The sequence below is a fragment of the Chrysemys picta genome, chromosome 5 (genome assembly GCF_011386835.1).
Source record: "Chrysemys picta bellii isolate R12L10 chromosome 5, ASM1138683v2, whole genome shotgun sequence".
NCBI classification, from domain to species: domain Eukaryota; kingdom Metazoa; phylum Chordata; order Testudines; family Emydidae; genus Chrysemys; species Chrysemys picta.
This window is the reverse complement of record NC_088795.1, coordinates 27,962,722-27,976,857: the sequence shown is the minus strand read 5'-3', so window position 1 is coordinate 27,976,857 and position 14,136 is coordinate 27,962,722. Positions and strand designations below refer to the sequence as shown.

General features: G+C 48.7%; 1 protein-coding gene across 2 annotated transcripts in view; it reads right to left on the bottom strand.

Moving 5' to 3' along the window:
- Nucleotides 1-13,745, bottom strand: part of LOC122172901 (alcohol dehydrogenase 1A-like) — an 89,116-nt gene extending 75,371 nt beyond the window's left edge. The window contains exons 1-2 of one of the 2 annotated variants that reach the window (XM_065596168.1): nt 13,601-13,745; nt 13,139-13,224 (exon numbers count right to left, since the gene is read on the bottom strand). The gene's annotated coding sequence lies outside the window, so the exon portion shown is untranslated. Of the gene's footprint in view, nt 1-13,138; nt 13,225-13,425; nt 13,518-13,600 lie in introns of those variants that run through there. The other variant, XM_065596170.1, reaches the window with a different exon arrangement.
- Between the last annotated feature and the right edge of the window lie 391 nt (nt 13,746-14,136).

Sequence of the window (14,136 nt, the reverse complement as noted above, 5' to 3'; positions counted from 1 at the left end):
CAAATTCTCCCTGTCAAAGTATGGCTTCATCACGTTGACATGGTACACCCAGTGGCTGTGAGCCCAGTTAGACAGTTTCACTCCATAGTTTACCTCATTCAGCTGTTTGATGACCTTGAAGGGCCCATCCCAGGCAGGCTGTAGTTTGTTCTGTGGATATGACGAAGTGGGGTTTTATTTATCTTGTTATGTTGCGTGCGAGTCTTACTGTCCTGTCCTAATACTGTGTGTACCTTAGTTTCCCAGTGTAATGCACCAATACTTAGCTGGTGGGAATTGGGAGTGTGATTTTGCGGAGGCCCTCAGGGCAGGTGAGACTGCCCAGCTATTTGCATCTATGTAACCTGAGACCCAGGAGGGGGGTGCGGCCAGGTGACACCTTTGGCCTGCGAAGTGAGACCACGAAGGAGGAGGGGCATCAAGGGGAGTGTCCCAGGTCAGGTGGCTGGAGGCTGGCAGTCTGCCTTGGGAGACTGGAAAAGGGGAATCCAGGGCGTCTGGCCCAGGATTCCCAAGATGGACTTGGCTGAAAGGCACACACGTTTGTAATAGTTACGTCTGTTCTACGCCGTGTTCCTGTCAACGAATAAACCTTCTGTTGTACGCTGGCTAAGAGTCACCTCTGACTGCAGAGTTGGGGTGCAGGGCCCTCCGGCTTCCTCAGCAGCCCTGCCTGGGCAGACTTGCTGCGGGAAGCGCATGGTGAGGAAGGGGCTGCTGAATGCTCCAAGGTAAGACCCAGGAAGGTCGAAGCTCTGTAAGCTTCTTGCCCTGGAGACAGTATGCTCAAAGAGGGGAGGCATGCTAGACCAGAGTCCTGCCTGGCTTCGTAGGGAGCAGTTCCAGAGCATCGCCCGGTGACTCCGGGACAGCTGGTGCAGAGGTGGGATCAAACTGCACCCCGTGGACAGAGCATCCTGCAGTAAGTGACTGGGGAGCAATAAAACAAAGGGGGATTAGCGAGAGATGGGCATGCTGGAGGCTCTGAGAGGTGCAATTCCAGGAGGCGGAGGAGCCTCCGGCTTAACCCCCAAGAAAGAGTGGACCCCTGAGAATGGCTGTCGCACTGAAGGGGTTCCTCCCAGGGATTGTGGGGAGCTGAGAGAGTACAGGCCTGTGAGTCCATGACCCCTTGGGAACAGCATGGAGATGGCCTATACCCATGTCCTTAAGAAGGACATTGTAGAGCTGTGCAGAGAGAGAGAGGGCCGCGCCTTGGAAAATTCACCAAGGCACAGCTGATTGCCCAGTTGGAAGAGAATGATCACTCTAAGGAGCCAGTTCCTGAGCCAGCTGGGGCTGCGAGAGAGGCTGGGAGCAGCCAGGCAGCCCATCTCTCCGACCCGCAGGGGATCTTCCCGACCGAGTTCCCCGTTGGTGGAGCTGAGACAGTTGGAGTTGGAAAAGGGACAGAAACTGAAAGAGCTGGAGGACCATGAGAAGGAATGGGAGGACCGTCAGAGACAGAGGCAGCATGAACTGGCGATGGCAGAGCTGAGAAGCAGAGAGACCCCTACCGTGGTGAGTGCGGACGGGCCCAGGCTAGCTAAGCCCATAGGGAACTCAGATATAAAAGTGCTGCCTCAGTTTAAGGAAGGGGATGATAGAGGTGCCTTCTTCACTGCCCTTGAGAAGGTCTGCAATGTGCACCAGGTTGACCCTGCAGACATCTTTGGCATCTCACCCCCTTACTGGGTCCCAAACCCATAGAGATGTTCAGCCAGATGGATGAGGTGGAAGCAAGGGACTATGAACTGTTCAAACAAGTCCTGCCGCGCAAGTTTGAGCTGACCCCCCGAGGCGTACAGGAAAAGGTTCCTGAGTGTGCAGAAGACCCAGGGGGTGACCTATCTGGAACTGGTCACGCTGATTGGGGAAATACACCCGCAAGTGGGTGAATGGGGCGGGGCCCAGACCAAGGAGGACGTGATTGAATTATGGAGCTGGAGCAACTGTATGAACTCTGCCCCCCTGACCTGAGGATGTAGTTTGCGGACAAGAGGCCGAAGGACCTGTGCCACGCAGGGCTGCTGGCGGATGAGTTTGTAGTTAGCAGGTCGGGCATTGGAAGGGAATCCCAGGGGGACAGGCCCACGTCAGTGCAGAAGGTGTGTGTGGGGGGGTCACCCAGGGGCTTCCCTGAAGGAAGTCTTGGAGAAATCCCTCCTTAGAGGCACAGCCAATACCAAAGCTGACCCACCAGCCCCTGGAGACCAACGGGACCTGAGGTGTAATTACTGTGGGCAGGGGGGCCACAGATGGGCCTTGAGCCAAAAGCTCAGGGACAGAATGAGCAAACCGAGCCCTCAAAGGGGCTGGATCCCCAGGCAGGTGGGACTGGCAGTTTAGCAATGGCCCAAGAGGGAGAAGTCTCCCAGGCCAGCTCCTCGGGGAGGCTTGATGCTCAGTGTACAGGGTGGGTGTGGGGCGGCCCCTGAGGAGCGAGTGCCTCATTCCCCTGGAGGTGGATGGGAAGCAGGTCACTGGGACGTGAGGTGACACTGGCCCGGCGCGAGGTGGTGGCCCCAAACCGGCTGGTGTCCAACACCTACCTAACCCTGACGGGTGTCTGCGAGCCCCCATTTAAGGTACCCATGACCAGGGTACATCTGAAATAGGGGGCCAAGGAGGGCCCCAAAGATGTGGGGGTGCATTATCAGTTGCCTACCGAGGTGCTGATGGGGGGGGGGGTGACCTGGCAGATTGGCCGGGCAGCTCCCAGAGTGCCCTAGTCATCACCTGTAGCCAGAGCCAGCGAAGGGCATTCTGCCCTGACATGGGGGGCGGTGGCCTGCCAGGGGTGCAGGTTCCTACCCCAGCGGGAAAAAGAGTCATTGGGGACAGGACTTGGCGGGGCTGCGGCCTGGGACCCAGCCACTGAGAGGGAGCAGGTCCTCATCCCTTCCCCAGCCGCTGAATTCCAGGCCGAGCTGCGGAAAGATCCCTCTTTAGAGAAGCTAAGGGAACTTGCTGGCCACAGCCCGGCAAAACCCCTGGGGGTAGGCTGCCTGGAAACATTCCTGTGGGAGAATGGATTCCTGTCTTGGGAATGGGCTCCCCAAGGGGAAGTGGAATTGGCGGGAGGGGGGGGAAGGGAGGAGATCAGGAGACAGCCAGTGGTCCCCCAGAAGTACTACCGCAGGCTACTGTACCTGGCCCATGATGTCCCTCTCTCGGGATACCAGGAAATCCAGCGCACCAGGCAGAAGCTGCTACAGAACTTACACTGGCCTGGGATCTTTGATGCCATCCAGCAGTACTGCAGGTCCTGCAATCCCTGCCAGAGGGTGGGGAAGGCCCAGGACAAGGAGAAAGCAGCATTGAGGCCCCCACTCATCATAGAGGAGCCTTTCCAGAAGGTGGCCGTGGACATAGTGGGACCCCTCAGCAAGGCAATTCGGACAGGGGAAAAAAAATACATTCTGGGGGTGGTAGATTTCGCTACTCCCTATCTTGAGGAGGTGGCCTTGTCTGTTTTCAGCAGAGTGGGGGGTTCCCCAAGGAGCTCCTTACAGACCAGGGCTCCAATTTCATGTCAACTCTGCTCCGGTGCTTGTGGGAGAAGTGTGGGGTCCGACGCACCTGGGCCTCAGCGTATCACCTTCAGTCCAACGGGCTGGTGAAGAGGTTCAATGGGACCCTAAAGATGCTGCTGAAAACCTTCATGAACCAGCACTCACAGGACTGGGACAAGTTGTGATGTTCTTGATATAATCTGGGACCATATAGGTCATTGTTGCAACCAAGGTCCTGTAGTGACACCAAATCTGGTATAAAGGAGGTCAAAGAAGGTCTCTAAGACAAGGTTCTGGTTTGCTGGTTATGTTTATGCTATCTGGATGCATAGATCATTGTTGTATTTAAAGTTAGAAGTACTGGCTCTATACTGTCTGTATTTCATAATTATGCTGTGCTTCTGGGTGACACCCCAGACAGGTTAGTGTCAGCTCTGCCTAGCCTGCTTGATGGCCCCTTAAGGACCATCGGCTATACAATTGACCCATTGAGAGAAGGCAAATATGCCTTGCAACTCAGCAATGTAGGCAGGGACTTGCCCATGTGACTCCAGACTCCATTTTGCTGTAATTTTCCATAGTAAGGACAAAGAGGTGTTCTTACACCTGGAAAAGACTATAAAAGGCTGATGCCTCATCTCCATCTCGTCTTCAATCCTGCTTCTTACCTCTGGAGGGACTTTGTGTAGAGCTGCCGTTTGTAGCAAAGGACTGATGACCCATCCCAGCTGGGGATGTACTCCAGAGACTTGATTTGAACCTGCAGCTTAGTCTATCACGGCTACAAGCCTGAACCAAGAACTTTGCCATTACTGTATGTCATTGATTCCATTTAACCAATTCTCTCTCTCATCTATATCTTTTTCCTTTTATGAATAAACCTTTAGATTTTAAGATTCTGGCAACAGCGTGATTTGTGGGAACGATCTCATTTGTATATTGACGTGAGTCTGGGGCTTGGTCCTTTGGGATCCAGAGAACCTTTTTTTCTTTTACTGGGGTATTGGTTTTCATAATGAGGGGCACTGTTGGTGATACTGGGAAACTGGAGTGTTTAAAGGGAACTGCTTGTGTGACTTGTGGTTAGCCAGTGGGGTGAGACCAAAGTCCTCTTTGTGGGGCAGGTTTGGTTTGCCTTAGAGGCGGAAAAACCCCAGCCTTGGGCTGTAACTGCCCTGTTTTAAGCAATTTGTCCTAAATTGGCACTCTCAGTTGGGTCCTGCCAGAACCAGCATCGTTACAGTGGCGTAGTCGTGCTAGGATCCACAGAACCAGGTCAATTAAGCTCTGGGTCAGAACCCCACGCTATCCAAATTTGAATTTTGGGATTGAGAGTTTGGTTGGTTAAAGAGCAGTTGCAATGGGTAAGCAAAGAGCATATGAGGGCCTTGGCAAAGAAGCCCTGGAAGATTTGTGTTCAGAAAAGGGGATAAGCTTTAGAAAGAAAGCTACAAATCAAGAACTGAGAGAGCTGTTAATGGCCAGTGATCCGGGGGCAAGAGCGCAGCCCTTACCGGAGGCTACAGAAGATGCAGAAAAAATCAGAGTACAGAAGGTAACAAATAAACTGTAACTTGAGCATGAAAGGAATCTAGCAGATCTTCGATTGCTGGAAAAAACCAAAACACAGCTGAATTAGAAAGAGAAGCTGATAAGAGAGAAGAAAGAGCTCGTAAGGGGCGTCTGGAGCTGCTGGCTGCGGAGGAGAAAGCTCCACAGATGGAACAGGAGGCGGCCAAACTTCAGCTCCAAGTAATGGAAGAGTGGAGAAAGTCATCACCACCTGGTGCTCCACTTCCCCACCGCCACAAGAAAAACTGGGAAAGGACGTGTCCCATTGACAATGATACTGAGGATAGAGAGGAGTTTTTGTCTACCTTTGAATGCCTCTGCAATCTGTACCAGATCCCTGATGATCAGCGAATGCCTGTCCTGCTGGCCAGACTGACTGGAAAAGCCAGGGAGGTATTTAATGAACTGGGGGAACAAGAAGCCTTGGATTATGAGCGGTTTAAAGATTCTGTGGTAAGGCCGTTCAAGGTTACTCCTGAATCTTACAGAGTTAAGTTTAGAAAGTTTAAAGTGTCTAATGTTTGCACTTCTGTAGAATGTGCTCATAAGCCCATGGGCTTTGTTAAAAAGTGGGTTGTGGGAAGCAAAGGCGCATGGGAGTTTTGAAAAACTGCTGGATTTAATAATTTTGGAACAACAGTTCTTGGACATTGTGCCTGACCACGTGAGAGCAGCTGTGTGTGATAGGAACCCTGAGTCAGTCCTACGGGCTGCAGAGATTGCGGGTGCCCATACCCAAAACAGGGCTCGAGAAGGGTATAAACCCCCAGGGAAAACTAATCACCATTCTCCCCAGTTCAAGGGGGGGGGGGAGGGGAGGAAAAGGATTTAAAAGTAAACCTGGCGCTGACTATTCTAAAGGATCTCATGGGGGCCCAGAGGATAGGAACTCTCACCACAAGAATAAACAGGTTAAATGCCATCACTGTGGTGTGCTTGGCCACATGAGACCAGATTGCCCGACCCTGAAGGGCAGTCCCAAACCAGCAACCCCAAATGCCACGGTAAATGCTAATCCTGTTATAAACTCACAGGCAAGCCACACACAGCCCACCGTTGGTGCCCTGTGTGCAAATGGTCTCTGTGGTCTCTGAAGAATTTGACCTTAAAACTCATATTAAAGCTAAATATGGGAAAAATAATGCAGAGTTTATTACCAGCGCAGAAGTGAATGGAGTAAGGTGTATGGCATGGAGGGACACCACAGCCGATATTACTTTGGTTAAAGCAAGTCTTGTCAGGGAGGAAGATTATTGGCCAGATGAAAGTGTAACTGTTGTAGCCTCAGCTGAGTATTTTGTCAGGGCGTCTTTGGCTCAAATCCACCTGAAATGGAAGGGATTTGAGGGCACCATGGTTGTGGGAGTAAAAAACACAATCCCTAAGGATCTTATGATTGGAAATGATATTAGAGCTATGTTCAGTCAAGTTAACACAAACCAGGCACAGGAGAGGTTGTGTCTAAAGTTGTGTCTTTGGAAAGTAGTAGTTTGGCTGTGAACGAAGTTTCTGAATGTCTGCCTGCCTAATGTTTCAGAAGTGAATCTGGAATTAGATCAAGCACAGAAAGATCTCATTGGTCAGGAAAATGTTTCTCAGGAGCAGCTTAAAGTGGATGGACAGATGGAAGCCCCAGCTGAGGGAGGAAAGGGTAGATTTTTAAGGGGTAATGAATTGGTGGCTAGTACAGCTTATACAAGTGAACCTGAAAAGGGTAACTCATTTGCAGACAGTAGCTCAGGGTAGTGAATAGAGCAGCAGTTTATCTGTTGGGAGTGGAAACGTGTCTGGTAAAGAAAGTTTGGAGGAGCCTAGACAGCCTTGTGAGCTGATGGCTTTATCTAGTCAGCAGTTTGGGAAGGCAAGGATAGCGGAAAATGAGGGGCCCTACACCTTACTTGTTTCCTGTGGGGAGAATTGTGACAGTGAAGGAAATGTGCCTGTGTCCGTCAGGGGTATTTTAACTTGCCTACGGAGGAATCTACCTCGGTCTCCAAGCAGTTGTCTGTGAACAGCCCTGCGTGCCGGGACAAGGGAAATGAGATCCCAAGCTGCATGTTTGGAAAAGGAGAATGCGGCTCCGGCTCTTCTTTGTGAAGCAGACAGAAGGTGCCTTTCAGCCGGTGATGGTGTAGGATAGTGCAGTGGTCTCAGAGTTGGTTCTGGATTCAACTAAAGCCCAGGAAGGGAATGGTCCTAAGTTTGTGTCTGCTAGGGAGAATGGCACTGTAACTAGGTTGCATCCAGTTAGCGTCTTAGCAAAATCCCAGAGACCGGACAATTCTGGTGCTTGTATTTTACCTGTTGCTAATGGGTGGCTGGAAAAGGATGTAGCAATTCTGTCTGATCAGGGTGATACCCTAGCCAGGACACCAGGAGAGCAGAAAGGTGATTTGATCAGGTTACCTACTGATGGTGTGGAAACTTGTGGCAAGAAGGAAAAACTTCCTGAACTTGTGTGTGGCTAGCTTGTGGGAAAGACACTGGTGTTGGGACAGGAATGTCTCCATGCTAATTCCTTAAATGAGCAGTCTGTGCTTCAGGGTGTGACAGATTTGGTTACTGGTGTTTCAGAGCAGAACAGTTTTATGGCTGAATGCTTGAGGCCGGCCACAGGGGAGAGCAAGCAAACTCTCACCCTCAGACTCTTGGGATTTGTGTGGTCTCTCTTTAGGACAGAAGTCCAGTCTTAAAATTGGTAGCAGCTAAGAATTTAAAAGCTAGTGTTTGCGTTGATGCAAATTACCTGACTGACTGGGAGAAGACAGACTTGCTAATAGCTGTTAGCACAGACAGCGCACCCAATCAGCCAGGGAATTCTGTTAAGCAAGAGAAATCAGGATTTAAACCTTCAGGACATGGAGGAAAGAGAGAACGTACTTTTGCAAAGGGAAGCCCCACGTTAACCCTAAAATGCCCAAACCCCAATGGTATGGAGCCAAAGGTGTGGCATAACAAACAGGATTGTAAATGGACACTTGCAATGAATTTGTTCTTATTGCTAACGGTAATTTTTGTAACTAATGTGTTGCTATTACCAAGAACTGTAAAAATGTGCAATGTGCCTAATGGGGCGGGGGTGAGAAAAACAACAAACAAAACACACCACCTTGAACATGTTAAAAGAATTACATGAGAACATACTTTATGTTAAGGGCCTTGTTAACCTGATAATTCACAGTTGATGCCTGTGAACAGGATTGGAATTTTCAACAGGGGAAAAGACATTCCAAACCTAATGTGCTGTATGAAAAGGGAAACCGAGGCATACTACCACATTGCTGTCACGGCTAAATGCCAGGATTCCTATACTATAGACAACATTAATCTCTACATTGACTTGATGTTAACTGGGTTCCAAACATTGGCCAGAGCTTGTATGGATAAACTAGCTATGTTCTTTAGCATTTGGCAAAAGAAAATGAAACATACAGAAACCATGCTGCAAGAGCAGATCCAATCCATTATTGTTCTAACCAAGTTTTACCTTGCATTTGTAAAGAGATTAAATCAGGTTATTGAACGGGACTTGGATAAACCATTTCTGTTTTACACGAATACGGCTTCTAACCCAATACTAGCTGTAGTGAGACGGAACCAAGGATGGGGGGCTCTTGGGATGTAGTCAGTGATGTTGGTGTCATCCCTTCCTGCATCAGTTTTGCATTGGGGGTGTGACATTATTGATATAATCTGGGACCATACAGATCATTGTTGCAACCATGGTCCTGTAGTGGCACCAAAGCCGGTAGAAAGGAGGTCAAATAAGGGCTCTAAGACATGGTTCTGGTTATGCTTATGCTAGCTGGATGCATATATCATTGTTGTATTTAAAGTATTGGCTCTATACTGTCTGTATTTCAAAATCATGCTGTGCTTCTAGGTGACACCCCAGACAAGTCAGTGTCAGCTCTGCCTAGCCTGCTTGACGGCCCATTAAGGACCATCGGCTATACAACGGACCCATTGAGAGAATGCAAATACGCCTTGTAACTCAGCAAAGTAGGCAGGGACTTGCCCATGTGACTCCAGACTCCATTTTGCTGTAGTTTTCCATAGTAAGGACAAAGAGGTGTTCTTACACCTGGAAAAGACTATAAAAGGCTGATGCCTCATCTCCATCTTGTCTTCAATCCTGCTTCTTACCTCTGGAGGGACTTTGTGTAGAGCTGCCATTTGTAGCAAAGGACTGATGACCCATCCCAGCTGGGGATGTACTCCAGAGACTTGATTTGAACCTGCAGTTTAGTCTATCACTGCTGAAAGCCTGAACCAATAACCTTGCCCTTACTCCAGTATCAGAGGGGTAGCCGTGGTTGTTGCTTTTTACAGATTCAGACTGAGGCTCCTGGGGCACCTTTAAGACTAACAGAAGGATTGGGAGCATAAGCTTTCGTGGGTAAGAACCTCACTTCTTCAGATGCAAGATGACTTGCCTCTGAAGAAGTGAGGTTCTTACCCACGAAAGCTTACGCTCCCAATCCTTCTGTTAGTCTTAAAGGTGCCCCAGGAGCCTCTGTTGCCATTACTGTAGGTCATGGATCCCATTTAACCAATTCTCTCTCATCTATATCTTTTCCTTTTATGAAGAAACCTTTAGATTCTAAAGGATTGGCAACAGTGTGATTTGTGGGTAAGATCTGATTTGTATATTGACCTGGGGCTTGGTCCTTTGGGATCAAGAGACCCTTTTTTCTTTTGCTGAGGTATTGGTTTTCATACCCATTTGTCCCCATACCAAGTGGCACGGTTGGTGATACTGGGAAACTGGAGTGTCTAAGGGAACTGCTGGTGTGACTTGTGGTTAGCCCGTGGGGTAGGACCAAAGTCTTCTTTGTCTGGCCGGTTTGGTTTGGTTTGCGCAGAGGTAGAAAAACCCAGCCTTGGTCTAACTGCCCTGTTTTAAGCCATTTGTCCTGAATTGGCACTCTCACTTGGGTCCCACCAGAACCAGTATTTACCCCAGCTGTTGTTCCCCTACTGGGAAGGGGCCCAGAAATCAACCGTGTGCTCTCCTTTCGAGTGGCTGTATGGGAGGAGAGTAAGGGGACCTGTGGACTTGTTGAGGGACGAATGAGAGGGGAAGGCCTCCCCTGATGGAAAAATCAGAAGTGGAGTATGTACTGACTTTCTGGGAAAAGCTTGCTGAGCTCATGGACTTGGCCGGGGAGAATTTAGCCAGGGCCCAAGGTAAGCAAAAGGTCCGGTACAACCGCCCAGCGCGTTCCCGCTCCTATGCTACCGGGGACCAGGTGACAGCTCTCATTCCCATAAGAAAGAACAAACTACAGGCTGCCCGGGACAGGCCCTTTAAGGTCATCAAGCAGCTGAATGAGATCAACTATGTAGGGAAACCCTTGCGGCCAGAGTCAGGCGCCAGCCCAGTGAGAGTCCATGAAAATGTTACATTTCTTCTGGGATGATTAGATCCTCAACAGCTGAGCACATCTTTATGAAACTTATTCAACATAAGAATGGCCATACTGGGTCAGACCAAAGGTCCAGCTAGCCCAGTACCCGGTCTTCCACCGGTGGCCAATGCCAGGTGCCTCACAGGAAATGAAAACAAGTCATCATGCGATCCACCCCATCGCCCATGCCCAGTTTTGGGCAAACAGAGGCTAGGGACACCATCCCTCTTTCCAACAGATTTTGCAATTTAAAGCAGATTCACCCAGTCCCTTAACTGCCATCATAAAGACACACGTACATATGCTGGACGTGGACGTTAGAGAAGCAAACTTTTACATTTCTACCTTTCTTGTATGACTCTCCGGGCCAAAGGTTTAACAGACCTCCTTAAAGGCTTCAACATTTGTAGGCAGATTTCTTTGCATGGCAAATTGATCAGTTACATGTAGTTTCTGGATTTGCCTAAGACTTTGTGCAAATGCCAAGGTTTGGCCCTAAAAGATCTGTTAGCTAGCAGTCAACAGGAAACTAAAACCTACTTCTAAAGCAGATAACTAAGTTACCTATTGACTTTGAAATATTGGCCCCACACCTCCTCAGTATCTACTGCCTGTCCATTAGTCCTTCCCAGAAGGTCAGTAACAAGAGTAGCCACTTTTATAAAGAAAATATGGGCATGCCAAGAAAAGACACCATCAAGGTGAGTTGTCCTAACCCCCTACAACAAGGTATCATGTGGATGTTAAATTGAGGGGAAGACAGTCCCTAAAGTAACAGATTTTTGTTTGAGACTACCAGCTATGCACAACAGAAGCAGGAAACAACCTCCTGCCCATCCCAGATGAAGCCCTGGCTGCAGCAATACATGCCTTTACCTTCCACTCTACTGCCTCAATCAGCCCAATCGAGATGAAGCTTCAATTGGTCCAGCATGCTGGCCAAACTCCTGACAGCATCACCTTGGCAACAGCTTATCAGGCCACGGTCAACGCTCTGGAGTGTCTCCCCAGTGCTGGATTTGCTTTGCGGTCCTAGGCCTAATCTATAAAGCCCCAATAACGTGAGCTAGATCAGGGGCTCTGTGCAACCCTTCAAGAATACACCAAGCCACACTGGAAATATGACTGACAGAGCTTGGGGGGGCGGAAAACAAAACAACAACAAGCCCACCACTCACTGCACAAGTTACGCTTCCCTCTGGAGCCGAGAGCCCTCGCCTGTGGAGCATCCCTCTGCTGGAGATCAGGAAGAGCCCATATATTTTACAAAATAAAATGCTGGAACATCCTTGAAGGCCTGCCCCAATAGAGGACAATGGGGCAACCGTCTATTTCTGGAATGGGACACATTTTGAAAATAGATCCCAGAGGGCTCATTTCTATACAGCAATGAACAATTCTTGTTTTAAATAGAATGGTGTTAGCCACCTATATAAAGTACTAGAGCGATGGCTGTTTTACTGTTGGCTAGTGTAGATACATACCCAGCAGCACTTGGCCATGGCACCAGCTGCACTATTACCTAGTGCTTCTATTTTGTGAATTACACTGCGGGGGGAGGGAGGGAGGGGGATGTGATCCTTTAGTTGGGTTTATTTTCTTCTTTGGGGAATCACGGCTTGCTATGCCAGTGAACAAGTGAGTCAGGGGATCTCAGGTCTCTTTGCACGTATGGAATAGGCACATGTATGTATACAAATGAACTGATGTCTGCATGAATATGTTCTGCTTCACCCCAACCCCCCTACTTTTTGCAGTCCAGCATCTTGAGAGTGACAAACACACAAGCAATTCTGAACCATGCAGGTTATGACCTCAGACAGTTAGTGAGCTGGTGAAAAAGGAGTATTTAAGAAAGCATATAATTACAGGAAAATTTAAATGCCACAGTTTTTGGCAAGAGTAGTTAAATCGGGGCTAAGGAAACTGAGGCATTTAGACATACATGCATACCTGGTTGGATGGTCTCTACACTATGCTGTTTAAGACCCTTTATCAAGACTTTCCATTGGCATTTATACCTGGGAAGAGGAAGAGTTCTGATCTTAGGTTGAAATAATCCTGGGAAATGTAGTTCAGCAAGGGACTACAATCATTTGAATTCGCTGAATTGCAGCATCAAGTCTGTTCTATTATTCTGAGCTACAATGGCTCAGAACTACTCTACCATAAAAGATCCCACATTCCTTCTGCCTTTGAAGAACATAATTAGGGCACTGAAACATTTAGTATCAGATTTTCAAAAGGTAGAATGGTGGGAGCTGGCAGGTATGGAGCACTTTTGAAAGTCTGGCCGCTTCACTAAAGCGCCCAAATGGGAACCGAGCTCTTGAAAATGTGGCAACAAGGGATCAATTCTGCTACAGCACATACGTCCGGTGTCTTAGTAGTAAAGTTTCTCACTGGATTCAGGGGATGACTCATGGAATGAAAGTACTGCTCAGTGAAAGTAAAGGAGAGAGGAAGCCAGCCCTTAATGCACAGAATGGGCCTTTTCTAGTGTGGAGTTTATTTATTGTTCCAAGGCAGCACAATTTATGTAGAATTCAAACAAACAAAGACAACCTACAACCAAATTTGGGCTAGGCCAGGAGCTAAGTAAATTCAAAGGTTAGCAGCACAATTATTTATATGACTTACCAGCAATACTTATCCCATCCAAAAAAGAAGAAGTTCCAAGTAGGCAATCTTGGAGTTCATTTTGTATGACATTTCTTCCAAAGGACCTATGGAATATGGAAGTAAACATTTCAAAAGCACGTGCAACCTGGAGTTGTTCCCCCACCCCCTGAACCGTGTATCCAATATGGACAAAGTAAATCACTTCATGTTAACTTGCTGTTGAAAGAATCCCTTCTGCAGAGAGGGGTCTAGCAGCACATGTACTCACGCAATATAGAAGTGGCCAAGGTCAGTCAGTCACTTACTGTTCACCAAAGGTGCGGTCATCAGCTGGATGTAGACTAGGGCTGAGATACAGTGCTTGCCGTGAGGGGTAGGAAAAGAGAGAGCGGACAAGGAAAACTACAAGAGTGTAGTTGTTTCAGACACGCTGCAATTAAAAGGAATTTAAGAAAAAGCATTGTAACAGGGTTTACTCACCACCCTGCACTGCCTCATGGCCAGGCATGGCATCACGGTATCCTTGTGGGGTAGCAGCCCTTGTCAACAGTCACTCTGGGGCTCTGGTGGTTTCTTTTAGATAACTCACCCCTCCAGCCAGGGCACAGTCTTCAGTGTGGATAGCTGACCCTGGAAGGAACAGACTAAAGTTCTAAACTCTCTTCATAGAAATCAAAAGCTTCCAGCCTCTCCACAGTTCTTCTTCAGCGAGGTCACATTCAAACTGCAGCCCCCTTACTGGGCTCAGCTACCCTTGTACACCACTTGCTGAGGGCTGGTAGGGGAATCCAGTCCCAATCTCAATTCTGGGTTACAGCCCAGGGCCCTGGACTGCACAACCAAGTCAAATCCTCTACCCATAGTGCAGTTTTCCCTGCACCCTTTCCTTCCTCACCTCTTTCCTTCCCTTCTCGGTCTCCCAATCTGTCCCCTGGGTGCTCACTCAAGCCCCTGCAGGCACCTTTTGACTCTCTGCATTCTCTTTCCTCCAGCCCTTCCTCAGCTGGGCCCACTCA